General features: G+C 42.5%; 1 protein-coding gene and 1 non-coding gene across 5 annotated transcripts in view; both read right to left on the bottom strand.

Annotated features, from left to right (window-relative positions):
* LOC120894427 (mpv17-like protein) overlaps positions 1-26,555 on the bottom strand; it is a 139,916-nt gene that overhangs the window by 43,188 nt on the left and 70,173 nt on the right. The window contains exons 3-4 of one of the 4 annotated variants that reach the window (XM_040296997.1): positions 13,912-13,972; positions 4,341-4,405 (exon numbers count right to left, since the gene is read on the bottom strand). The exons of 2 other annotated variants lie outside the window; for them this stretch is intronic. The gene's annotated coding sequence lies outside the window, so the exon portion shown is untranslated. The remainder of the gene's footprint in view (positions 1-4,340; positions 4,406-13,911; positions 13,973-26,555) is intronic. One more of the 4 variants, XM_040296996.1, reaches the window with a different exon arrangement.
* Positions 7,398-7,469, bottom strand: Trnat-cgu. The gene has a single exon. It is a non-coding gene; the product is annotated as a tRNA-Thr (tRNA).

The following is a 26,555-nucleotide window of genomic DNA, read 5'->3' as shown; positions in this document are numbered from 1 at the left end:
GACAACTTTAAACTGTCAAAATAAAAATCAAAATCATGGTATCTCGAGGCTTGCCTGTATATTGGAACGAAATGTATTATGAAAAATATAATATTAATAATGATATAATAATAATAATAATAATAATAGATAATAATAATAATAATAATAATAATAATAATAATAATAATAATAATAATAATAATAATGATAATAATATAAATAATAATAAAAATAATAAAAATAATAAAAATAATAATAATAAAAATAATAATAATAATAATTGTATAATATAATTATTATTATTATTATTATTATTATTATTATTATTATTATTATATAATTATTATAATTATAATTATTATTATAATTATTAATCATTATTATTATTATTATTATTATTATTATTATTATTATTATTATTATTATTATTATTATTATTATTATTATTATGATTATTAAAGAAATAATAATAATAATGGTAATGATCATAATAATAATAATAATAATAATAATAAAAATAATAATAATAATAATAATAATAATTATAGTAATAATAATAATAATACTCATTTATTAGATACTGTACCACGCTATTCATAGAAGAAAACTATAGCAATTGAATAAGCTTAACAGAAATAGATAACAAAAATGTGATTGTTCACATCAGAAAGATTTCAAAAGCACAATAAAATGGAATATAATTTGGCATTCATCAATTTCAAACACTAAATTCCCATCAAATAAGTTCATTTTACGGCACATGAAAGGGCCAATACTCAGGAGCAGAAATATTATATCAGAAAATATGCACAACGGAAACTGATTCTAATTTTTTATCAATTTTTTTCAGTAAAAACTTTAAAAGCATGGAAAAAATATTTCCCTTTTATAAAATAGTAAAAGAAGTATTTTTAGAAGTCAATTTCACCCGCCAATAGATAAATAGAGGTACACCGAATTATTCGCTTAAGACTAAGAAGTACAGAACGTTATTATTATATAGTAATACAGGGTTTCCCACGATTTATTGGTTGGTTCCCATCAATTTTTGGTGGATTCCCATATTTTTTTGGTGCGTTCCCACGATTTTTTGGTCGTTTCCCAGATTTTTTTGGTCTAATTGTGTTGATATCCAATCGGAAAATACCAATAAATTATGGTAACGAACCAAAAATCAATGGGATACGACCAAAAAATCGTAGGAACGCACCAACAAATCATGGGAACTGACCAATAAATCGTGGGAAACCCTGTAAGATAAATAAGAACATTTTAAACAGCAAGAATAGCAAATAAAAAATAATGAATATGTTGTATCCTGAATAAAACATTCATATACCAAATCCTTCTAACTTTTAACATACATAAGGCAGATTTTGTATATAAATTCAATCTGCATATCAGAGTGTGACTCGAACTGGAAAATCTCACCTATTCCAGTAATTGTGAAGAATGGATTAAGAAATAAGCATCAGTATGCTCCACCCTTGACATCAGGCAAGTGTCACCTTACTTTACGTCAGCTATCCATTCCTCCCCAGCGATAACCACTCATGCGGAAATGCGTGTCGACAGGCAGAAATGTGAGAAGTGTGCACCCGCAGCGAATGCACTTCTCCATCAAAGCAGACATACTGCCAATTACCCTTCAATCTACGACTGGCAGGCTTGTTAATCCTATCCTCCGACCGAGGCAATTGCATCTTTACTATCGACTTAAACACATACTACTCCCACTCCCCCTCCCTTTAAACCATCACCCTTCCACCCAACGAGAAAGAAACGCCGGAGTAGTAGCTGCACCACACATCATAATCATCATTCAACGCGGGAGGTTATTATTTAATACGGCCAACGCACAGGCAAACGGCCTTCACCGTCACACGGCACACATTGTGTTTGAGGGCGCGCGCGGTTCTTCACTCTCATTCGCTTTGTTCGTCACTTTGTGCTCATTTTCCGCGATCCGTTTTGATTGCGCGCTGGGGCAAACGGATCCTCCTATGGGCCGATGCTCGACCGTGGAAAGCAAAAAAACAAAATATATATATAACACAAGTTGCCACCTTCTGTGCACGCCCGCATCGTATCGCAACAATAGTAGGGCAGCGGAGCACACTTGGACACAAACGCGGCTGTGCGCACGAGTGTGGTGGCAGCTTTTTAGCATTCCCTCCCTATGGTTGGCGTGGTTCGTCGTGCTCGGGAAATCCGTTTCCCTTTATTCATGCAATCAAAGCGGACCAGGCGCCGTAAACAATGCTTCCTTCACCGCCGCGCACCGGTTAGTCGAATCATCTTTGCCGATAAAGGCACACACAGGCACACACAATTTACGGCGACCGGAATAATGTTTATGTTGCGCGCGTAGTAAGACACGCGTGCATGCCTGCCGTTTTTTGTGTTTTGTTTTTGTTTTTCACTTTCGCACTCCGTTATCAAATAATGTCAGCGCACGAGGCCGTGCGAAGACACAGCAATGTTATGAGAGCAATCAGCCGGAAGAGCATGCACGAGCTGAACGAGTAGACCGATTGGTGATAGTGAACTATACACTTAAAAAAAACAAAGAAGGAATAGCGCAACTAACCAAAGGGTAAGAAACGGTGTTTTTATTTTGCGCATTTCTTTCTCCTACCGAACCGGACACACATTGTAGTGGTGTCTTCGTAGTGAATTCCGATCCAGTGAACGTTTGCCGAACGCCGTCGATTTCATGCCATCCACGTGGATGGTAACTGTCCGTTCGGTAAAACCGCCCTGTAAGCGGGCTGTAGAACGGCGACACGTGGGCGCACTCACGCAGTTGTCATATTTTCCTGCCAACCAGCCGAGACGACCACGGTTAGCATCGTGCATTGCCCATGTCTGTGCATGCAACGAACGGATCGACGATACACGCGAATTCACGGAGATAAATGTACTTTATTGTTTTATGGCGGAGTTTGCCTGCAGCACGGGCAAGCGCGCCGAGGCTAAGGCACTAATTCCTTTCCCAAAGGCAAACGACCGCAAACCACGTACCACGAAAGTGCTATCATTCGTTGAGCATAAGTAAAGACGGGAAAAAACACACACACAAAATACATCCACTGCTATAAAAAGTGTCCCCCGCAGAGCATCAGCTCCGGGGGTACGGTGGCTCGCACGGGGCTGCGCGTTTTACACACGTGTGTATGTGATCGTGTACGGAAAAAAATGTCACGAAACTTTGCGCTCAAGCGGTGTGATTTTATTTATGGCAATTACATGAGCCCAGCAGCCATAGGGTAACGCCTTGTTGGGCGTTTATTGTAAACGCGGTGCGTGTTCGTATTACCATGGTGGAAATTTCTTTGGGAAATTTTGCAAAGCTCATCCAGACCACTTGTTATCGTTTGATGTATCTTTATAACATTATTAAGTAAGATATGTTAATGCCCTGTTTATTTCACATATTATCGAAACACGTTGAAGGGGTGACAAAGACAAAGGGTAGATCAAAATATTTTACAACCATTATTCTAATAGCCTAAAATCTGTAAAAATATCTAACTTTACAGTCGTTGCCGCTAAATGTTGACTCTACCTCACTTATTTTTGTCTCGAAGGCAACAATTTTTGACAGTGTGTCACAATCTGAGTCAAAAATGTATGCGCACTATAAAAAATTGATGCCTTACGGCCAAAATTAGGTGGCAACCTCTGTATGTGCATCAAACAATCTTTAACGTTTGGTGCCATATGTCTTCACTATACAGAAGTGCTTTATTTGCTAAATGTTAATTTCAAAACACTTTTTGACAACAAATCTCACCATCTGTCCCTTATCTTACGGTCAAAAGCGATCGCACGAATTTTCATCAATGCAAATAATTACAGAAAATTACGTTAAATCACAGATGAAAGTTCACTGTGTTAGTAGCCAACAAAAAGGCAGTGTGAGAATACAGAAGAAAAGCAAATCTACGTCTGTTATGAATTCGAAAAAAAGGAAAAAAGGAAATGAGCTCCATAAGGAACACACAATATTTGAGCTTATATTGATCGAATTCCGAACAGTAATTTTAAAATTTGTCTAATTATACGTAATGCTTATTTAGGGGTCTAAAAATGCTGTTTGTTTTCAGAAAACTAACAATTGTTATACTTATTTGGTACCATTCAGTTACTTGTTTATATAGGCTGGGTGGGCTGTTAGTATAGGTTCTCCTTTGTTTTCGTTTTTCTATGACAATTTTGTTATGCGTTCTGTGTGTTTATAAACCGTAAATAATAAATAAATAATTATACCGCATACTCAAATAATCTGCCATGTAAATAATACATGTTCTTGATAACACGCGGCTATTGTAAGTTGGAATTCACTTTCGACTTACCTAGAAGTACTGCACACAAAACACTAGCAACAACAGTGTTAGTACTGCACACAAAACAGACGTTACTAGAAACAGAAAACATACTTTTAAAAAGCACGTCAGTAGTAGACAATGATGAATCGTTAAATTAGAAGTTATTCAAATCAAGGAGTAATATCTTGAAGTGAATGTATTTAACTACCCTAAATGAATTTTCATGAATGGAAAACTGATAAAAGCAGATGATAGTCGATGGTTTTAACTCAAATCATACAAAAAACCAATTTCATACTAATAAAAATTCATCAAAACCAGACCTTATTCGTCCTTATCCACGTATTCCGTGGATATACAGGGTTTTCCAGGGGTTCTCAAAGTTGTGGGACACTTCCTTGATACTTTCTTATTGGAAGTGATTGTCATATGTTGGAAAATGGACTTTATGGCACCCTTTTGGACAGGCTCCTTGGAAATTCTTATTGGTTTGTCCAACAATGGTGCTATAGAGTCCAATTCCCATTACAATAAGTTAATTTCCCTTAAGACAGAGTAAATTAAGCGTCCCACAGCTATGAGAACTCCTGGAAAACCCTGTAATATTCTCATTAATCTACACGCCTTTGCTAAGCCCTTTATTGACAGTCTGGAAAGTGATGCATGTCAAACAAACGAACCGTGATCTGTTCTTCACCATCAGTCACAAGAGAAAACGTCCCAAGATTGATTGATTTGGCTCACTTTTGTGGAATACACAGAAACCTGCCAGCGCAAGTAATCAAGCGAGCCCATAATCACACAAATCCTATACACCATCGATGAAAAACCGCTGAGCGTTTGGTGTGATGCAGAGAAAACAAAAGGCCACCACTCCGTTATTAGTATGGAAAAATCCGCGCAATTTGATCACAATGGTAAACAGCATCCGAGCCATCCGATCTGTGGTCGTCACTGCCGTCGTCTAGTATTCCAACCTCCCATCAGCCTCATGTCCTCCTCCGGCATGCAAACCCACGTCCGTGAGACGCTACATGCATGAGATGGAAACAAACAAAATATAGTCTACCGAAGGGAGAGTGGGTGCTGTGGGTGGATGGGCGTGTGATTTGAAAAATGTATTCACCCCCTACGGCAATACCCGGCAAACACTGGCACAACGAGGCCAGACAGAGTCAACAACACAACAGCGCGACCCAGCAGCAGCCGTTGTTATTTATGCTAAACAAATGCGCTTCCTTCCCGCACTGAATTACGTTGCCGGTACGTGACACGATAACGACCGACATTCGCACAAAATGGTCCACGAGAGAGTGGCAGAGTGGGATGCTGCGCCAAACAGGGTGGAGGAAGGAAGGACAAGTACCCGCAGCCGTGGCAGCTCATCCGAATGCTAATTTTGAACGATGCTGCCATGGCGCCTGGGAGCTTGTTCGTCCTTTGAAAGTTAAAATAGTACGCAAAACAGTAGAAAAATAAATCAATTAAAAATTACTAGCCCGTGCAGCTTAACAATTGCGTGCTCAGTTACTTAGATTGGGAGATGTATGCAATGTGAATGGCTGGAAAGTATAATTTATATTCTTCGTACCTTTAAAAGCATTGGCCTATATATCCCTATTTGCCGTGAAAAACTGATTAAAAATCAAGGTAAAAACTCCAAAACACTTTACACTCTTCAACGTGGCCTCCAGCAACTTCCATTCGCTTCCGCGACTTTCTGATTGATTTGGCCCGACGCAACCGCAACCGTTCGAAATTGCTCCGTTACGTTGTGGCCTGCGCCGTTCGATTGATGTTGGGTAATTAGTTTTAAATAATTTGCATTTTGCAAAATTGAATTTAACCCTCTTCCAGCTCACAGCGTTGCTTGCGCTCGCTCTAATTGTTTCAAACGAAGGACACGACAAACACACACACACATGCTTCGCTGATGCCGATTGATAAATAGCTCGCTCAGACCGCGATCAAACGCAAAAACGGTTCCGGAATGTGCACGACCAACGTTATTATCTCCAACCGTACAGGCCCACAGCAACCCGCATCATAGTTGCCGCCTTCGCCGAAACACCCCCCATCGCTTACCACCCTGGTTTGTGACAGGGAAGCCGGACTGCGGCTGTCCAGTCGAATGGCAGGGAAACGAAATGGAAGATAAACAAGCAGCACAGAAACCACACGAGCCGACAACACTCCGACTGGAACATGCCGTAGGGGAACTGTATTAAAATTAATGACAAAATAATATAAATGTCATAATTACTGGCTGGCAGGAGGGAGCGACGTGAAGCAGAGCAACGCGCAGCGGGATGACAAAACAACGAATTTAAAAACCCGGCAAAACGTCCTTCGAGCTTGAATTTTGAGGAGGGTTGCTACATTGAATGTGTACGGTTCGGGGTTTATAGCTCTAGGAATTTTGAAATCAAGTGCAACAAAGGGAATCTAGTAAAGATTTTTTTGTTACATTTCACTCTTTTACTGAACAAATCGATATAGTTTCGGAGATCGGAGACAGATAGGAAAAAAAGTATGATTGACCACCCTTTACATTGCTCCAGCATTGCACTTAAAGACCAACTGAGAATGCCTTGCAAGGAAGAGTATACCGTATAAATCTGTAAAAATGTTTTCATTAAAAAATACACTTGAAACATTATTGTCGTCTTATTATGTAAGATAACTAGAACTGATAGACAATGTACATTTCTGCACAACGAACATAGAAGAAAAGTAGCCTCTTATAACTCTATTTTAACTCTACTTTAACTATGATTACACAGTCCCACACAGTTCCACAGAAATTTTGGACGTCAACATGACAATACAGAGGTTCAAAGGTCAGGGTCAAAGTCTGTGTAGTTCATACCAGAGTACATAAATCAGTACATGAATAAAAAAATAATACAATGTACACAGTTACTTATTTTGTTTATAACATGTACTTATTTCCGTTTTATGAAACATAGTGAAGGTAATGAAAAAAAATCATAGACCTTGCTCAATAAAACATTAACAAAATACAAATAAAATAATGCCTGAGATCAAAAATCAAGCAAAAAGCATCCCGCTACCACAGCATTGTGCCTCCTGTGAGGTTTGAACTCACGACCGCTGGTTTACGAGACCAGCGCTCTACCACTGAGCTAAAGAGGCTCTTGATTTTCCGCCGCTTAAAAGCTTATTTCAACACAGCCTCTTCCAAAGGTGCCTCATGCGCCGAAAACACATTCGGTTGCCAATCTATTTTTAGAATTTATGCTCATCTTCATCCCAACATAACGATGTGTTTCGGCTCAACATCGATCTTTTTCAACTCCTGCGAGAACATGTCAATCCAAACAAGGGCAGTTTTGACGCGACATGCATAAAGTAACCTTCGCAAGCACACGTGCAACTACACCTTTACCGGCAATATCGTTAAGAGCTGCCAATTTTGAGGATAAATTAGACTCCCGATGCCCCCATAAGATAGGCGGTAGATTAATAGCAGCTTGTGCACAGCCCTGCGTTTGGCCAAACAGCGAACCGCGGCCGGATGACAGGAAATGGCGGTGGGTGATGCCTTATAGGTCGCGCACAGGTACACGTTAAATCAATTATAATCGCTCGTAATTTATTATCGATAAACCATAAATTATACACGACGCTACACTGTTTTCTGCCATCGTTCCACTTCCCGCCCCCTTTACCCCTTTCTGAGGGGTAATAGCTTCCACCAAAAGGCATGCGCTAGAGTGCGAGGAACGGGTGTATGCGTGTGTATGGTCGCACCTGGGCCACGCTGGTGCTGCTGGGCGTTGAGAGCGTCGTATTAATTCCCGTATTTATTAAATCCACTGCATGCATGCACACACAACGTCAACGAGATGCTGCAGTGCAGCATTGCACGCGAGCGAGCGCATGATCTACGCCCATGTGTGTATGTGTTTGCGCGGAACTTGAGACAAAGTGCTTCGCAAGACGCGAACAGCCTTCGCAGTAGAGAAGGAGCGTTCGAAAAGGATCTTAATAGTAACATTTCACGCCTCGTTTTTATTAGACATCGATTACCCTGCACTGAAGGCGCGAGCAAGGCAGAGATGGAGAGAGTGAGAGTTCGGTGCCCCCCGATGGGCATGAACTGACCAATAATAATACACAGATCAATTAATGTGTATATAGAGGTTGGTGGCATAGAGGTGGGGCCCATGTTCACCTTTGCCGCCCTCTATATTCGCCTCATCTAATGCTCTTTATATTGCTCTTGTAACGATACATCAAACGGAAAATAATGTTCTACAGTTCTTTCACTGCCTGTATGCGCGCGCGTGTGTTTGTTTCGAGCGGACAGACAATCGGGCTCGTAAACTAAGTGGCCCCTTTGGCCGCATTAAGCAAATAAAGATAAATTAAGCTGAATGACCGACAACGTAAACACATATTCTCTTGGCTCGGCGTTCCTCTACGCATCGGCCTCGATCTCGATGGATCGAGAGAGGCTGATAAACGGATGGACGGACTCGACTGCCGCCATGGCCGGGCCGTAATCGAACTTTACACAATTGAAACGGAAAAATAAACGATTCCCTCCATCTCCGGCCTCACATCTGAAGAAAGCGGGGAACCGCTTCTAACGCATAAAGACGTTACCCGCCATGCATGATTGTGCGCGCCCCGGACGGTATTCCAGCGACTGTTGACATATGCGAGAGTGGATTTTAATGGCGCCATTTGCTAGGTTTGATTGTGGGGAACTATGCCCCCACCATTCGTCCCACTTGCTTCTCCCGTGCCACCTAAAGCTGTACCAACCAACCAGGACATTGACCAACGATTCTCATTCCCCTTTCATCATCTTCAACCACCTCGCCGCCACCGTTCAGGGGGGTACAATCGTGTAAACGAACACTTTTGATTGATTTACCCCAGGAACGGGAGAACTCGACAGTGCCACACACAATCGGTTGCATTCTCGTGTGGCTGGCTGTGATGTGCGTGTCCCATGTTTGTCTGTTGTGTATGTGTGTTTCCGCCCGGTGACCGCTGGAAGAATGTCCAACATTATCAACCGGCAAAGCGGTTCGATAGTTCCGTGCGCGAGGAACCGGATGTGAAAGGTGTGTACCTTCCTAAATGAGTACATATTTCCTTGTCTGTCGCCGTCATCTCACACCGCCAACAAAGGCGATGGTTTGTTTTGCATCTTATCGTGACTGTTACAAAGCTTCCCATTTAATTTATGGGTCAGGGTATTGGATTTAATGACATTACCATCGGACAGCGTGTGAGAGCAGCATATGCAACGAGACTGTGGAATACGGGTAGTAGGTAGTGTAATTGTATATGAAACAGATTGTGTTAAAACAAATGCATAGCCGCATAGAGGTTGGTTGTGCCATTCTTTCGACTATTAGTGTCTTTATTTCAATGTTCCAAAGTTAAATTTTCATTAAAGGTTTACTAAATTATTCGAAACAAAAGACAACAATAAAAGCAAATCAGTTTTAATGAATTGTTGTAGCTTTTCAAAACTTCAACAATAACCTAAATGAAACAGAAAGGACCATTTATTGATCGAGCGAAAATGGACAAGATTATTTGTTACAAAATATACATGTTTCATCTAAATGTGTAGTATAATATATTCATTTTTGCGTCACTAACAACATTTTAGTTTATTAAAAAAAAACAATGCTGCCTTAAATAACACGAACAAACAATTAATATTGTGTGATTGGAACATGTGTTTTGCTTCATTTTGCAATTTTGTTGTTTGTTTTTCGGTAATGCACAACCATACGAACAATCAACAGCAATGTGTATTATGTGTAAGTGATTTGTTTCATTGTTTGTTGCAAATAACTTGCCTGACCTGTAACAAATAGTAGATTGGAAATGTGAGCTGTAAACAGAACCAGATAGTGTTGAACATAATAACATAACATGTTGTTATAAACGAACATGGTTTTACATTGTTTTATAGCATAAGTAATATCAATAATTATTGTAAACAAAGTAAATAATAAATATCCAATGCGGAAAACCATTTGACTGCATCATTGAATCCGTTCGTAGCGGCGGCTTACGTCCCGACGCTCAGCTTCACTCATTTTTCTGCTGTTTTCTTGCGTACTAGATGATTGCTTTAGTAATTCCCGTGAGGGATTTAGAGGGATTCCGCATGAGCGCATAAAGACGTTACGTGAAAACAAGTGTCGAGACGTACGCCATCCCTACGAATAAATTCAATGATAGCAGCCTAAGATCGTGTAGTTTGGGCTAATCAAAGTTGCAGAGGGCTTCAAGAAAAAAGAGGAGATCTGAAAGCGAGGGAAGAATTTGAGTGCTGTATTCTAATTTTCGTCCAAATGCTAACCCCGAGACACTCGGATTTCATTTCAGCTCGTCTTCAGAGATACTGAGATCGACTTAAGACGCAGGCTATTTTGTTCGATCCCGTGATCTTGCTTAGTGTTGGCAATAATCAATTCGACGTTTCATTCGTGGGACGAAACCTCCAACAGTTCTTCCATCATAGCATCAACGTGCACACACGAAGATACAGGGGTTTTCAAACAAATAAATAAATAAATTGTTGTACATTTCATTTACAACAGCGCGTAGCACGATCTGTCGAGCCAAACGAAATGTAAATAAAGTAATTTGGAGTGAATTTTCATATGCTAATTATTTAGTGAATAAAAAAATGGATCAAATAACACATCATTCACTTATTGCAAAATTACTTGAAAAACTCTGTAACACTCATACAGATGTCGTCGATACGGAAAATGATCGGCCAAAATAAACGACCTGATTGTGGCGTACGTGAGGTTCAACAGTGTTTATGATACATCTCCGATACGATTTCATCAAGCGATTATGAAATTCAATTTATCTTCCACCCGGATCCATGACTGGCGTGCTGTGGAACGAAATACATTTATTTACGAACCATTTCGATCGCATTTCATGGGATTGTGAAGGACTGCAAAAAAAAACGCCGCACTCACCCTGCAAGTTCCCACGCACACCCAGCGAGGGAAGGAATGCTCCAAGCAGGAAGTTATTTATTGTTTCGACGAGTGGTAAATGTGGACGAAACGCCACGGTAAGTAAAATAAAAAAGTAAAGCCGTAATAATAACCGTCAGGAGCACAAGCGAAACGATGTGTCGTCGAAGTGTATGTGTTTGTGTCCCCCGCCGAAGCCAAATCGTTGCCAACGTGACCGTTTGTGTACTGCTGCTTGGCTGGGGAAGTCGCCGCGTAATCGTAGTCGGAATGCTGAATCAAACACATTGTGCGGGGGTGGCTGCAGGTATCACGCTACTACTATTGGTATACCGCATCCGTCGTCGTCGTCGTCGTCCCCGGAAGGAGTCGGGGATTTTCCATAATCCGAACACGCACCCGGCATAAAGTCGCACGTGGCGTATCGTCTTAATTGCAAGACGACCTCCCCCGGCGTTGCTAACGTCGTAACGAGATTTCCGATTATTTTTTCGACGGAAACGCAATCGTTGGCCTTTCTCCGGAATCCCCCCGTCCATACTAGTGTGTGGTTGGAGTGAGGGCGAACGGTGGATGAATGGTCTAATTTTATCATGCTGCCACACTGCACGGACGGAAGCAAAAACCGACCTCACATAAAGGAGTCGTCGATTGCGTCGAAATGCTAAACAAACAACCACGCTTCCATCGAGTGCCACATATGGTGAAGATACTTTTGAGCGGGCCTGCACGGATGGCACTGAAGTAAAAATATATCATCTTTCCAGCATGTAGTTGATAATCGTGTTACCGATAGCAACGGTTTCGTGTGGCAGCAATTTCGCTTGAAACGGATCATCCTCAACCGATGTTCCGAAGAGGTTAACACGTTCCGGCAGTCCTGTTTCCATGAGCATCGTCGTTGGACAACTTGCTACAGCTCCCCCCCCCCCATTATGTGTGTTCGATACCATCAGACGTTCCTCTACCTACAACTTTTTCATGAAGATCAATATCTACGCGTACCATTTAAATAGAACCAAATTCAATTTATACATTAAATCCTAAAGTCGTGGAAAATACCTTCACCGAGCAAGGTTTTCTCCCTCCACAAGCTAATCCCCGTTCTTGTTAGCTCAATTAAGTCCACTCTGACCACACCAGTCAGTCTCGTTTGAACAAACCTCGGACCCTGGGTCCAAAGAGGGTTAGTCAGAAGGGACTTCAAAGCGATTTCATCATAATTCGTTCTCACTGTGCTCCAACAATGTAGGTCGGTCGGTGGCCGTTGTGTGTGTGGCATTTAGCGGGTGCGTACCCTTCTTGTTGACATACCCGGCGAAGAAAGTGTATCCGAAGCAGACGACGGGAAGCGCAAAGAGCGAATTATTTACAATCGCTACACTAATCCCGGTCCCGCGTGAGCCCCACCGAGCTGGTTGGGGAAGCTCGCTGCCCGGAGCTGCTAAGTGCAATTTGTTGCCACAAACGGTTAGTAAACAGTCGTTACGATGACGACAACTCCGTTTCACTATCGCGGCGCTGATGGTGCTAATGGTGGCCCGTCGTCCCGAGAAGGGAGGGAAGGGATATAAATTGCCAACTCCACGCTGCTGTTGCTGCTGCCGAGGTCGGGTTGCGTTTTCTCTTCTGGATAAAACTGGCAAAAGACAAACATAAATTACTGGCATAATCCATGTTTATTGATTGGAAGCGGTTGATTTAGTTTCCAGCGTTTCGAGCAACTGGGAGAGCTGTGAGTCTTTCAAATACATGACGTAAATGCAGCCTTCGTGTCGCTTCTCTGAATCGGCATGCGAAGGAAATTAGTTAATTTAATTTGCAATTTTAAAATTATGAGACGCTGAAATTATTTCAAACAAAACCATTTCAACTTAATCGTAATTAGAGAGTTTGAGCTATGCACGGCAATACCAGCAAACAAATATTTCATTGAAGAGGATCACAACTTAAACAGTTGATTTTCTTGTGTAAGGAAGGTTTAAAGAAACAATTCTAAGCCTGCCTGTTATTTCTGCCTCATTATAAATTGGGCTGACAGTCCTCACCACTTGAGGCCAGTGAAAACGAATAGTGGAAATTGAATGAAAACAAGCCTAGATTAGTTAAAAGTAGAGTAACGCCTTATGTTTTTAAAAATAACAATCACCATAAGCAAGCGATTCTGACTAGACTCCGAATAGAGCACATTCGTCTCACACACAGGTCTAAATCTGATCCCGAAAAATACAGCTTCTGCGAAATTGCAATAACAGAGTAGGTAGCAAACGACACGTAAAGGGAAATACTCAATTTAGGAAACAATATAGATGAAGTATTATCAAACAACGAAGAAAATGAAAGCAATGAAGTGAATTTCTTAAAAGCGGTAAATGTATATAACAAAATTATATCGAACCATATACATCGCCGTTAGCAATAATTTGTAAATAACAATAAAAGAAAAGCTTCGAATGTCAGCCAAAAGGCTACAAGATTCTATAAAACAATAAAAAAATCTTTATCTTTACAAATATCTACAATAAAGTGTTGTTGGGTTACTATCTCTCACTTACATTTATTTATATACAGGATGGTATAAAAAGACCTTTAAAACCATTTACCTTTAAATTTTTGCAGCAATATCGCTTTGTAATTCCAGTTTAGCGAACCTATACGATCAACCTGCAAAAACGAGAAAGTAAGCCACATTGAACAATAAGCATTTTAATTGAACATATATAGTAGTGCATGTAAACATGATTGTTTGGATAGTGTACAACTGCTTTTTGCTAGTTGTTGCTGTCGCCTAGTGTATTGAAGTCTATTCTAAAAGCTAAAAATAAAAATAAAAAGAAACAAAAACACACTCTTAACAGTATAATGTGTTATTGAATAATATCATAATAGTATTACAAAATGTAAAATCTTCTGAAATATTTATGTTTTATACTCGCAATGTATTACGTTTGAGAATTTGGTGAATTTAAAATTGAGACCTTTCTAAAATCAACAAATCCGTAAAGTGAATTTTTAACTATCTCTATTTTTAAAATACAAATGATCAAAACTACTCTTCATTAGCTAACAGTTTCTGAAACTTTATGCTAACCATGTCTATATAACCAATGAATAAAAGGTAAATTGTACAGCAACTGAACACACTTTTTCTAATCGAGTAAAGTAAAAGATTGAGCTTCATTATGCAATCCCCTTCTGCCGAGCAAATCAAATTGACAAGTTTTGACTGACTTGCGACTGCAATGACCGAGCGCTGCTGCACTCACTGATTTCCCTTGTTTCTGCTTTCAAGATTGACATTGAGATTGTAGCCGGAGTTTCTCCGGGGCCCAAGACCACCTGCCCCGGTATTCCCTAGTACCAACGCAACAGCCCGAACCAGTGTGCGATTGCCAAATACATCTCAGTTGCAGTGATTGCTGTTCTTGACGCTACAAACAGTCCCCGGAGCACTGCTCTGATCGACCCGGGAACCAACTACGAACAGGCAGCATCAACAGAGAGAACGATACGAACGATGGTCGCAGGCCCTCGTTTACCACCTGCTGCGAGTAAATTTTATGCTACACAGTGGTAACTCTAACCCCGTCCGATGGGTTCCGACAGCTCTGACGGTTGAAAGCTGAAGGTGGAAGCAGGCAAGCAAGTAAACTCCACTTATGTTACGGTTGCCCTTGCACCTACCATGCCCCCGTACACACCGACCAGTTACAAACAAATGAAGGGAATTATAAATAATGGTCTTCGAAAATATGTATGTTTGCAGTGTTATTATTATTAAGACCCGCAGTGCACAGCGGCATTACAAGCCATTCAGTTGTACACGATCGGTGCCGCACCATACTGTACCCTCTCTCCATCATGCTGTAACAATGTCCCACAGGCAACGGGGCAGCACACACTGATGAGTTGTCATTTTTCTTGAGCGTTACAGACGGAAACCCCGGAAACAATGCTTGGCTAGGCACGGCGACCACGGGCACGGGACGAGTGTGTTCACAGAAGGATGTGTGTAAATATATTTTGTCGATTCGTCGTCATCCGTTGCAATTGATTTCGCTTCGACCGATTCGTCACGAGCGTCTGATTTGCTACGTCTGGGATGGACATTGCCTGTGTCGGGAGTGCAATGGCGCACTGACGTGATATGCACCCCTAGTAGGGGTCCATGCTGCGTTAACCTCTTCAGCAAATCATCTTCGTGGAAGGTAGATTATGTTTTTTTTTGTATCATTTGGAAAGATGCCACACGATGGCAACATTTGCTGCGACAAAGGTGCGACACTACGGGGTTGGAAGGTCACTTTCTCTTCACTAGCTGCATGCTATAAGGCATGTTTGCAGTGTTTCATATACTATTGCATGTTAATATCTAATAGAAAGTTAGGATACAGCGCGTTAAAGGCAATACTCAACCAACCTACAAAGTGTGTAAGTAAAGTGGTAGAGTGTCTTTAAAATGATAACCAAACATGCAACTGTGCTGATGAGTCAGAGAAAACACACCAGCTCTGGGCAGAATTTATGACACACCATCAACACCATGCCAACAACATTCTGTTCTGCCAACAGACACACACACTCTGCAAGCAGATGATGCTCCGGCGGCTGCTGCTGATGATGATGTTAAGCATATCAGTTCCATTTGTGTGACATTTTAACAACGCAGGCCCCCGGAGCTATCTGGCCCGTGGGAGAGATCTGCCTAATAAACCATCGCTCGCGGACAGATAGTAGCCATTAGGGAGTAATAAAATGTGCAAAAATGTGTTCCTTTCTAAAACACACGCGCGCTGTACCCGTCAGCTATCCGGACGCGTAGGAAGACACTTTGAAGCGCACAAATCCGCTGAAAGGGCAATTTAGATTGTGTGTGAGATGGAAGAAAGGAATGTTGCTAGCCAAATTTACACACACTGTACCCTTTTTTTAAATGCCTGCTCGTATGAAGATGCTGTGCCATCCAGACACGAACAGGGACGACTGCTGCTGGTGTGTTTGGCAGACATTAACTGAATCATGGTCAAGATTTGCAGCACCTGGCACTGATCTCGTAGGGGAAAGAGCACACTTGACCGTCTAATTTACGATTGGAATCAAGCGTCCGTCATCTTTCGATCGTTCAAACCGCACAAGATGAGTACCCCCGATGGGGCTGTGCAAACGCGTACGTAAGTAAGAACTGGCCGCACATATGCATCGTCATGTGACAGTGTAATAATAGGAACAAATTTCACAACACACACATTGCGAGTACGAGCGACCACAGGTTTCTTTATCGTACGCAGAATCACGTCCCACCAGGCCAGTCGATGAAACCGAATGGAAATGTCAATCGCTTATCTAATGGCCCAGCCAGACGCGTGATGGACCGGACAGAGAGCGAGAGAGAGCGCGCAAGTGTATGGTCATGTGGCCACAGGGGGAATTAAATCTCAAATCTTGTCCGCGTGTGTGCTTGTGAATCATCGAGACACGCACTGGCACACGGGTTTTGCATGGTTGCAAGCGGAAAGGAAAGGACGGCCACGAGGAGTAGACAAGGAAAATGTGATATCGTGGAAAAATAAAGCCACTCGCTGTCACCAACATACCAACGCGAGCAAACAACGACAACCAACCACGGAGAAGAAACGCCACTCCAGTCACGTTCCAGAAATAATGAAATGCATCAAATTCAATCGCCTGGGGAATGCCGTGGCTTGAGTACGTGTCCGACTGGGTCGAAGGGGGAACCACAGAATGAATTATGAATTGAGCCGACATATTGGCAATCGATGTTCCAAAATTTCAACCATCAATATGGTGATATGCCGGCAACCGGATTGTATGGCAGATAGCTGATTGTATGACACATAAACGAAAAAAAAAACGCACATCAAACCTCGATGGAATAACCCCGAAACCGATATCTGGCCATTAGCACCGGCGAGAAAGCTACCTCCTCGCACAGGGGAGGATGTGCATGTGGGAAGGAGTCGTACGCAGCGCAATCATCTCCAGCGCGACACTTTGAAACGCTAAGCGACACTGGCTTTATTATGCCAGATGTTTTAATGAGTCTTGCAAACGATGAAAAATGTGCCTTCGAGTACCCTCCCTGGCCGATCCGGTCCACTTCCGGCGTGCGTCATGCGTACACACTCTCATCGAGCTGGGCCACTACTATGACGTGACCGGGGCTGCTTTACCTTTCCGCTTAACACAGCGTTTCGCGTAAAATAGTCGCAGCAACAGTGCGCAAACATAATCAAGAATAATGGCTGCACTCTTTGAAGCAGCACCTTTTGTTTGGCTGTGTTTTAAATTCAGCTGCCATTGTACCGAGGGCGTGTGCATAATTTTCGAATAAAATCTAAATAGTAATGTTGACACGTTAGAAATTGTCTATGCGTAACGTGACGCGGCTTGCTGGCGGTGGAGCTGCCGGCTTCTTGCGACAAAACGGCAAACACAAACCGTACCAAATTATCCAGCAAACAAGATAAAGGAAGCTTTACATGCAACAATTCAGGCAGCCGCTCGAGAAATGAGCGATAAAACTGCACACTACAGCCATTACCTTCATAATGATGGGACGGTGGTGGTAACTTCAGCGCGCACAGCCATTTGCATTCAACGTGCGGTGCGCTCTCGCGACAAAGTTGGCCTTTCTTCGGGTTTGAGAGAACGTAAAGTGAAGCAAAGTGTGCCATTGTTTACTGGTGTGCCCCTGAATCGGCAAGGGGATGCCGTTGCATAAAGAGAGCTACATAATATCGCGCTGTTTTCAGCCACAACCCACAAGGCAGAGGCCGTAGGTCTTGGCACGGCTTTTCCAACATCTCGCGATAAAATCCTTAGCAATTCAGGCCTACGTCTAATCTCGGAAAACTAGGCAAGGCAACTCTTGAACGCCAAGAGATAATCTCTCTACCATTCACGGGCGTAATTCGAATGAGAACGGAGGGAAATCTAGAAAAGCGGTCTACTGGCAGGGCAGCAGCCACACAAAGCCTTACTTTTGCCGCTCGAAGTTTGACATGGAAACGGGTCGGGGTCGCTTATAGCCGTCGTGTCGTGCCACCCCTTAAGTGTCAACCGTCCCATTAAAGGGTCTCGAAGGACCGGGACTGAGAGATAGCAACCAACCGTCGGCATAAATATTCAATCTAATTTCCAAACACCGAAACAAACAGACCCGCCGCACAGTCTCGCTTCGCATATCGTTGTTGATGTTGATAAGGGGAAAATATTTTTGGGATAGCTAGTTTTTTTCTTTCTTCTTTGTATCGTTTTGTTTTTGGCCAGAGGTTTTAGTGCCACCGCTGCGTTTAGTCCACGTTTAGGGACAGAGAGTTTGGAATTTATTTAAACCTCTGCGCTGGCCGGTGAGCCGAGCGTGTTTCTTGCGCCAACTTCAACATTAAGGCCGCTCCTGCCGGTGGTGCTACTGCTTGATGATGATTATAATTTAATCATCATTATAAATTCAACAAGACCTGCAAAACCAAACCTCGCTAGCGAGGGGTGCACCGGCAGCCGCCAGAGCCCAACGGAGGACGACCACTTCTGGGTGCGCTGCATCGCTGGGTGGGAATCCCTTTTTCCTTATCGCAGCTGCTTGAAATGAAGGAAGCCGTAAAATTGCAAAGAAAGGTCAGAGCTACATAATTTGTTGAGGAAAATAAAACCTGAATCTTTGGCTTGCCACTGGTCGTCGTCGTCGTCGCTAGTGCTTTCACGTGCGCTTGAGAATCGAGCCAAAAAGAAACTCACGCACACCGCGTATCCCTTTCACTTGAATGGGATGTTTTTGGGGCTGGAAGGAGAAGAATGAAGTGCGTTGTTTTTGGTTTATAATGTCACCGTGCACCGCGTGTCAGCGGTTGATTAAAGTTCGCCATAACCGTTGATGATTCAAAGCTCTTGCAAGCAAAATTCGGCAAAGTTTCGGCAAGCTCCAAAAGCCGAACATCGTTAATGACACATTGAAATGAGCCAAACACACACACGCATGCTGGGGCCTAATGAAATTGTCGAACAGGCAGTGACGACTCGGCTCACGCTCACGGCACAATATCTTTAACATAAAACTTTCCGTGTTGCTCAATTTCGTCCGCATGATTACCATCCCGGTAACTGGTAGTACACCTCTCCTGGTGGAAGCTACAATGTGAGGTAAAACACTTGTTCGATCCCCAACAGCTTGCTACCTCTGCTACCATCCATCAGTAGGCTATTGCCATCAGAATTTCCAAGCCCGAAATTCGGCATGTTGTTTCGGAGCTATTTCGTCCTGGCGCCAGGAACTCGCCCCTCTCAGCCTTCACGGCTCACCGGAGTAGCGGAAATGTGTGTTTCCCTTGTACAGAGCGAGCGCTCTTGCCACCTCAAAACCTCGTCTCCTGCCGACCGACGTGAAATGAATGGTAATGGTAATTGTATGATTATGAATCGATTTAAATGTTGTACCGGTTTATCTGGCATTACCTACGGATATCGGCCCCTGCTTGCTGCACGTCGAACTTCACCGCGAAGGTAGGAAAGGGGCCGACCAGAAAACGAACACCATAAGGTAGCAAATGATGGGGTTCGGAGCGCGATTGTGCCATAATTTCGGACGCTAGTTGCTGAATATTCAGAGAAATTAAACCCTTGAATTATCTCAGCACTAAGGGAGAGTACTTTTTTTGAAGGTTCGTGCTTGTTTATTGTTGCCATGAGTTTGTGTGCGTGTACTGCCTGTTAGCTCACTTCTTTATGATTGCGTTAGTGCGGTAGTTCGCGTTGCTGCTTAATGCTATAGCGCCGACAATGTTGCACAGGGCGGAAAGTAATGGCAGCGGAGAGCGTTTGAGTGGAATGTACACGCAGCTAATGGCACATTGATAAGCGGGAACTGGAGTGGACTGGTCGCTTGTAAACAAAAAAAAAGGGGAAAGGAAAGGGTTACAGCATTCAAATTGCTAGCCGATTGTTGGCGGAAGTATTTTACATATGTTCTAGTCGCCCCAGTCGCCACTGTGAAAACATTGCATGATTTATGATAAGTTGGCGCTGATAGCAGCTTGAATAACCAAAAAAATCAGCCCACTCTACTGTGTCTACGGGCTCATTTCCGGTGCAGTATCGGCTGGCGAAGAATTTTGTTTGTAAATGAGGTTTTATATTTGGTGGAAATGTGGATTGTGTGTTTTACTGGGCTCGGACAGATGTATTTCACCCTTAAAAGGATCGTTATTAACGATTTCAGTGCATGCAAACCTCCAATTAGGAGCACTTACCAAACGAATATGCACTGTTCAGGATCCTGGTACAGGCTCAGTGCAGCTTGGACAAAGAATATTTCCATTAAAATTATGGTTGGTTGTAATTATATTAAGGACTTTAATTAATTAATTGATCTTGCTCGGAGCGTACAGCTCTAATTTAGCCCGTCCTTTTCTTTACTTTCCCTTCGAACAGCTATCCATCTTGCAGTCGCCGCGGGGGGGCAGAGCTAGTTTTAAAATGTAAAAAATCCCCAACAGCATATCATTACCATGCGCAGGTGATTAGCTTTTACGGCCACACCGGTGATACTCGTTCTCAAATCCTAGAAAACTACACTGAATAGCTCATCAACTTTAACGACATGCCAAAGATGACCGAATGCGCCCGACGCGGGACTACTTTACGTAATTTGATGCCCGTTTGAAGGTGGCAAGCGAGCCACAGCACAGCACAGGAAAGCGAATGGGGAGAGAAAGAAAAAAACCTTCACATGATTGTAAAATTAGTTCATTTATATTCGGTTCGTTTCTGTCGATTTGCTCCCCAGATCCCCTGACAACCCTGGGACGGACTCACATATCGGTAACTGTGGGATAGCTGACTGCTGCCGGGGGTGAGAGTAAGAGAGCTGTTAAAAAATGGATTAGTGTTATTGGGTACCACACTGCAGCGATCTCCTCCTTCCAGCCCCACGCGACTATTTCTCGGGGCGACTCATCCGTTCTGCTTATAAATGGCTAATAATCATAAAATTGGCTTATTTGGCATGAACAATTGGCCAATTTCAGAATCGGACAGCATTTTGCCAAAAAAAAACCCGATTGAAGCGCTGCTGCTGTCATTTTCACCGGCAACGAGTCGATTGGATCGCTCGCTTTGCAGCGAATGTTTTATTTTCTGTTTTTATATTAGCTGCTTTCGTTCAGTTTTATTACACCACTGCAATATCATATTTCCCTTCCCTTTCTGGTGCTGGTGTAAAGTACCGAAAAGGTACCAAACAAAACCCATTTGCTTGGCCCAGTCGTATGGTGACCTTCCTTATTCTATGGGTAATAGATAAGATGCTTTAAAGCGATTTGTTTTTACAACCACAGTCAGGAATAGGACTTAAGGTAGGCAGATGTTGATCTTGTTCGTTGCGTAAATGATATGCAAATGAAAGATTGAGAAATGATTTTCGACTAAAATTGTGAACTGTGAAATGGTACAATTAGAGTTTATTTTTTATTGTCAGTTTTATTTGCCTTGACGAATAGCAGAGATACGAATCATGAAATGTTCTTTCATACTTCCCAAGGTCGGATGTATAAATTTGTTGTTTCATTTTGTCGAGATGATTTTCGAAATACTACTTTGTTATAAATCGTTGTAGCCGAAATGTGTTTAAAGTGTCTGATTGACACGGTTTGGTAGTTGGAGAAAAAAGGCATATTTTGTTTTAATACCGGACCCTTCGAGCAAATGCTTACATAGAAAAATATTCCATACACCCTGCAAATGATATATTTATTGTCATATCACTTTAAATGAGTGAACTTGAAGAATGAATGAACTACAAACTACTCCTAATACTCGAAAGATTGCAACCATGAACCCAAAACCAACGTACATCAGGTATTATTTTTTTAGGTTAAATTCGCTAATTTAATTTTATTATTAAATTTCTAGGGCAAAAATCACAACTAAGAGATAATTTTGATCTTCCGATTGGATTGGAAATCATGCCTTGATTTCTTGACGCTTTTCCGGCAAGTAACCGTCACTAAACCCATCTTTAAATCCTTCCGAATCTTCGTGCAGTTATTCTGCATCGTCTCCCCAAACCCAAACAACCCCCTACGAGACCGAAGCCTTACGATGTTTCGTAATGACAATCATCTCATCTCTCCCGCATGGTTTAAATTTATCCATTCATTGTACCATCGCCGGGCCGCCGCCGGGACCTCTCGCCGTACGGTTGGACGTTCGTTCGTTGGCCCGTTCGCGTTCGTACGTTCGGCAGTAATCAAATCACTTCATCAATCTTTCTCGATCTTTTGCGCGAGATCTCATTATAGTCCAATTTCCCTTCACACTTCCCACCCACGACCCGGGAATTCCACCATCTTGCGCGGCCGTACTTTGCCGCTCCCCGCCCTTGCTCGCTGTGAACCCGTGGGTCGATCAATTTCCCGAAGGTTAGAGCACTACGGAACTACGGTGTGGAAGCGATATCTCGTTTAACCTAAAACCTCTGTACTCGTGTACCGACGACTTGAATGGTGGGGGAAAGATCCACGCACTGGCGATGCTGCAAAGTGCCAGCCAGTGAAGCAGGATGGGGATGGTGGAGCGATTCGAGCGGCCGACGTTGGAGGCAAGCGCACAATGTACGCGGCCGGGTCTTACTAATTTCACGAGCTCAATGAATCAATTTAATTTAATAACACACTCTTTTAATACCCTGCTTTTTCACCTCGACCACCACACCGCCTTCGTCAGTCCTGTTTCGACTGATCGTGCGCAACGGTGAAATTGCTTCGACCGGCGGCGCCAATCGAAGGAAAATGCGCAAAGAATTACGAGCCGAAAGGCGAACAACGAGTCTCGGCGTATATTAATATCGAGTGGCCAGTCTCGATGGAATGGCCGCACGATGCTTCAAACCAGACCCTTCCTCAACCCTGCGTGGTCACACTTACCCACACACAAGGCACTGGCTCGCACAAAAAAACACATTCAGGCACGGGCTGTTCTCACAAGCCGTTCGAGAGGTTGGGACGATATTCCCCATGGGGAGACTAACATAGAGAGCTAAAACAATCGAATGCTGGTTTCATGCTGGAACGAAACCGTGCTCTCCATGCGGAATGCTATCGATCGAAAACTGATGTCTGAGTCATTGCCTTGGCTAAGGATGCCCCACACATTCCAGGAACACACTTATTCAAGGGGTAGGTCGAACGGAAAGAGAAAAACTAAACCATTCGTTCTGAACAAATCGATAAGAGAGAAAAAAAGATTGTGCTTCGCATACACAAAGTTCCCAACATTTTTCCCTTGTTTCCTTCAATAGTCTCTAACACAAAAGGCTGACATTAAGGTTGCTAACGATCTATCGTTCAATGGCATGAAGGTTGGGTTTTGTTAAGCCGTTCAATCTTTTGCAAAAATTCCGCACAGCATGAATGATGGGGCAACCAGGCTGGGATGATGGTAAACGCATTACGGAATGAAATTAATGAAGTTTTTTGTGTGAATAATTTTAACGCTGGCAGCTTAATAGCCCTTACCTAAACGGCTTTTTAAAGTCAATGCCAAATGCGAGCAAGAAAAGAGATAAATTGTCTGTTAAGTTTATTACACATTGTATGAAATTATACCAGGCCGAGAATACATTGGCTTGGAAGCATTTCATACAATGACTTGTTTCAATAAATAATCTGAGAAACCAACTCTTACATCAATGGGTTATTATTGTTAATTCCACATGATTTGAAAAAAACATTTAACAATTGAAATTATAGATATACTTTAATCTACAACTAAGAATCTATGACCATGAAATAGGAGGGATACTTTTGAGACTTTCTACTTGAATGTCTCATGTATTTATGAGACAGTTCAGTGACCAATGTACAATAATTGAGTGAAAAGTAAGACTATCCTTGGATCACTATAATTCATATGATAGATCAGCTTATCAGGTTAGTATCATCCTTCATCACATTTGAATATCAAACAAGATAATTTCCAGTCCATCAACTTCATAGATAGAGAAAATGCCAAATTATTTATGATTTGTGATTTTACCATCAAACCTGAAGTGATAATCCTGTAAGATTTGTGAAAAAACACACAAGTACATTACGAGCCTTTTAAACTTTTTGTAAGACTCTATCCAGATCACAACGAACTGTTTAAATGAGGATACAAACATTCGTAACCAAAAATTGTATTATAGTTCTACTGTGGCTGCTTCAGGATGAATAAAATCCAAATCCTTCTAACCACAACTACTACACTAGAATAATTACTAACAGAAGAAGATTAGAATACAGGAAATACAATTATATAATGTAAAAATAACATGGAAAACCATGGAAAAGTATTTCAAAGTTCGTTCGAAACAGATTTTACAGAGCATACAAAATATTAAGTTTGACGAAAAGATACACAACGGCGAACCATTTGTTTTCATCCGTCTGTTTACCCATTTAAACCAATCACTCTTCCAACACCAAAAGACTCATAAATTCTATACTGTGCTTAGTGGATTGAACCACAAATCCTTTGGCCGGGTCATGCGGGCTCTGAAGGCTGTTCTTTAATAACCTCCATCGTTCAGGTAACTCATTTCGTTTGCATACTAAGTGTGTTTGTGTGGCTGTATGCATCAACTCGAGCCTGAGTGGTTGAGGCTGCTTCAAATCGAAGCTCGTGCAACATCTTAACAATACGGCACACGGCAAACAACCTTTGAATCAAATGCTTGTGCGCTCGTTTCAAGAGATGACTCGCGAAAGTGATTTGTTTTCTTGTCTGCGGCAGACTCTTCGAACCACTCATTTACGGCCTTTTACGGATGCTGCATCATTTCCCGGTGGTGTAGTTTTGACGGAAAGAAGCAAACCGACAAGAGCATACGGCCGCCGCTGCCCGTTTTTGTGTCTTTATGCTCAGGCAGGGGGTTGAAACTCAGTCGAAATTGTATGATGAATGATGATTGAAGCAGACACGATGATGATGCAGCATCCACACACCGAGAGAAGAGGCACACACAAAATTGTGTTCTTGAAACGGTGAAACCCCCCGCAGCGGAACTTCACTTGTAAGCGCACTTTTTTCCAAAAGTTTGGGTATTGCATTCAAACTTAAATGAGGTAAATTCGGCAACATCCGTAGAACATTGAATTATTTCAATGTTTCATTGGGCGAATGGCAAATCTTTTCCATAACATGTGGTCTAATGCGCCCGCATCGGACACGAAATAACCAAGGCCGCATCGGATTCCGCTGGGAAATCCTATTATCCTGTTTTGCGAACGAATTCAATTGTTCGTTCCACACACGCAAGCACATGTCCGTAGGACCCACCGGGGAGTGTTTCTGGGCTCATTTATGCTACAGAAAATAAATCTCGGCCCTGCGTAACCCACACGACTGGCGGTTGTGCGTCTAAACGGAGAAAGGCTCCGTGCAGCAGGCTCTTCTTCGGTTGTGCGTGCACTCGTGGCAAGAATAATTTCTAATTACTATGCCGAGTGGTTTAATTGCGTTAAAGGAAACATAAAAGCCCGTCCTTCGCCATTAATTGATCCTTCCGAAAGGCTTTCCTTCAGCCGGAACGGATCGTGCTGTGCGTGTGTGTATGGGTGTGTGCTTCCCTTCCGAGAACCAATTCATCTCGCCGTTGCCAGATCAGTGTAAAAGCCCACAGGGCTTCCCGCTCTCTTTCTCTTTCTCCATCACCCCCTCAATTTCAATGCTATACAACGCCCATTGTTATGATGTTTTTTGTACCCCCTTTTGTCCTTTCCTTCACCCTCGGACTAGAAATGCTTCACTCCAAACCACGACGGCACAGGATCGGGGATGTATTTAAATTCAATACTCTTAGTGGTACCTTCAGGCTGGTTTCTCTCTCTCTCTCACTCTCTGGCTATGCTGCAGCGCAACTTAATCGTACCCTTGAGTGTTAAAAATTTATTACTACTCTAGCTTATTTATCGATCGTTCCATTCGATTTCCTACCCATTTGTGCAGCAGCATGTGTATAGGTGTCAGAAACGATGCGAGGATGCGATGGCAGGGGTGGCCAGGGGTGAAGCCCAACACCACACAAGGGCAGTGTGTAACCGTTTCCTCGATCGATCTCTCTCAACGTCCGATCGGTTACGGTTGTATTTTTATTCCATTTTTTTTAAATTCCATTCTGCCCTTAGCACGACCCTAACAACGGTTCCAGTCTTCGCAGTTGTGTGAATGCGTTGCTGGGCTTACAAACCTC

The sequence above is a fragment of the Anopheles arabiensis genome, chromosome 2 (genome assembly GCF_016920715.1).
Source record: "Anopheles arabiensis isolate DONGOLA chromosome 2, AaraD3, whole genome shotgun sequence".
In the NCBI taxonomy this organism is placed as follows: Eukaryota; Metazoa; Arthropoda; class Insecta; order Diptera; family Culicidae; genus Anopheles; species Anopheles arabiensis.
The sequence above is the reverse complement of the archived record's forward strand: the minus strand, read 5'-3'. Positions and strand labels throughout refer to the sequence as shown.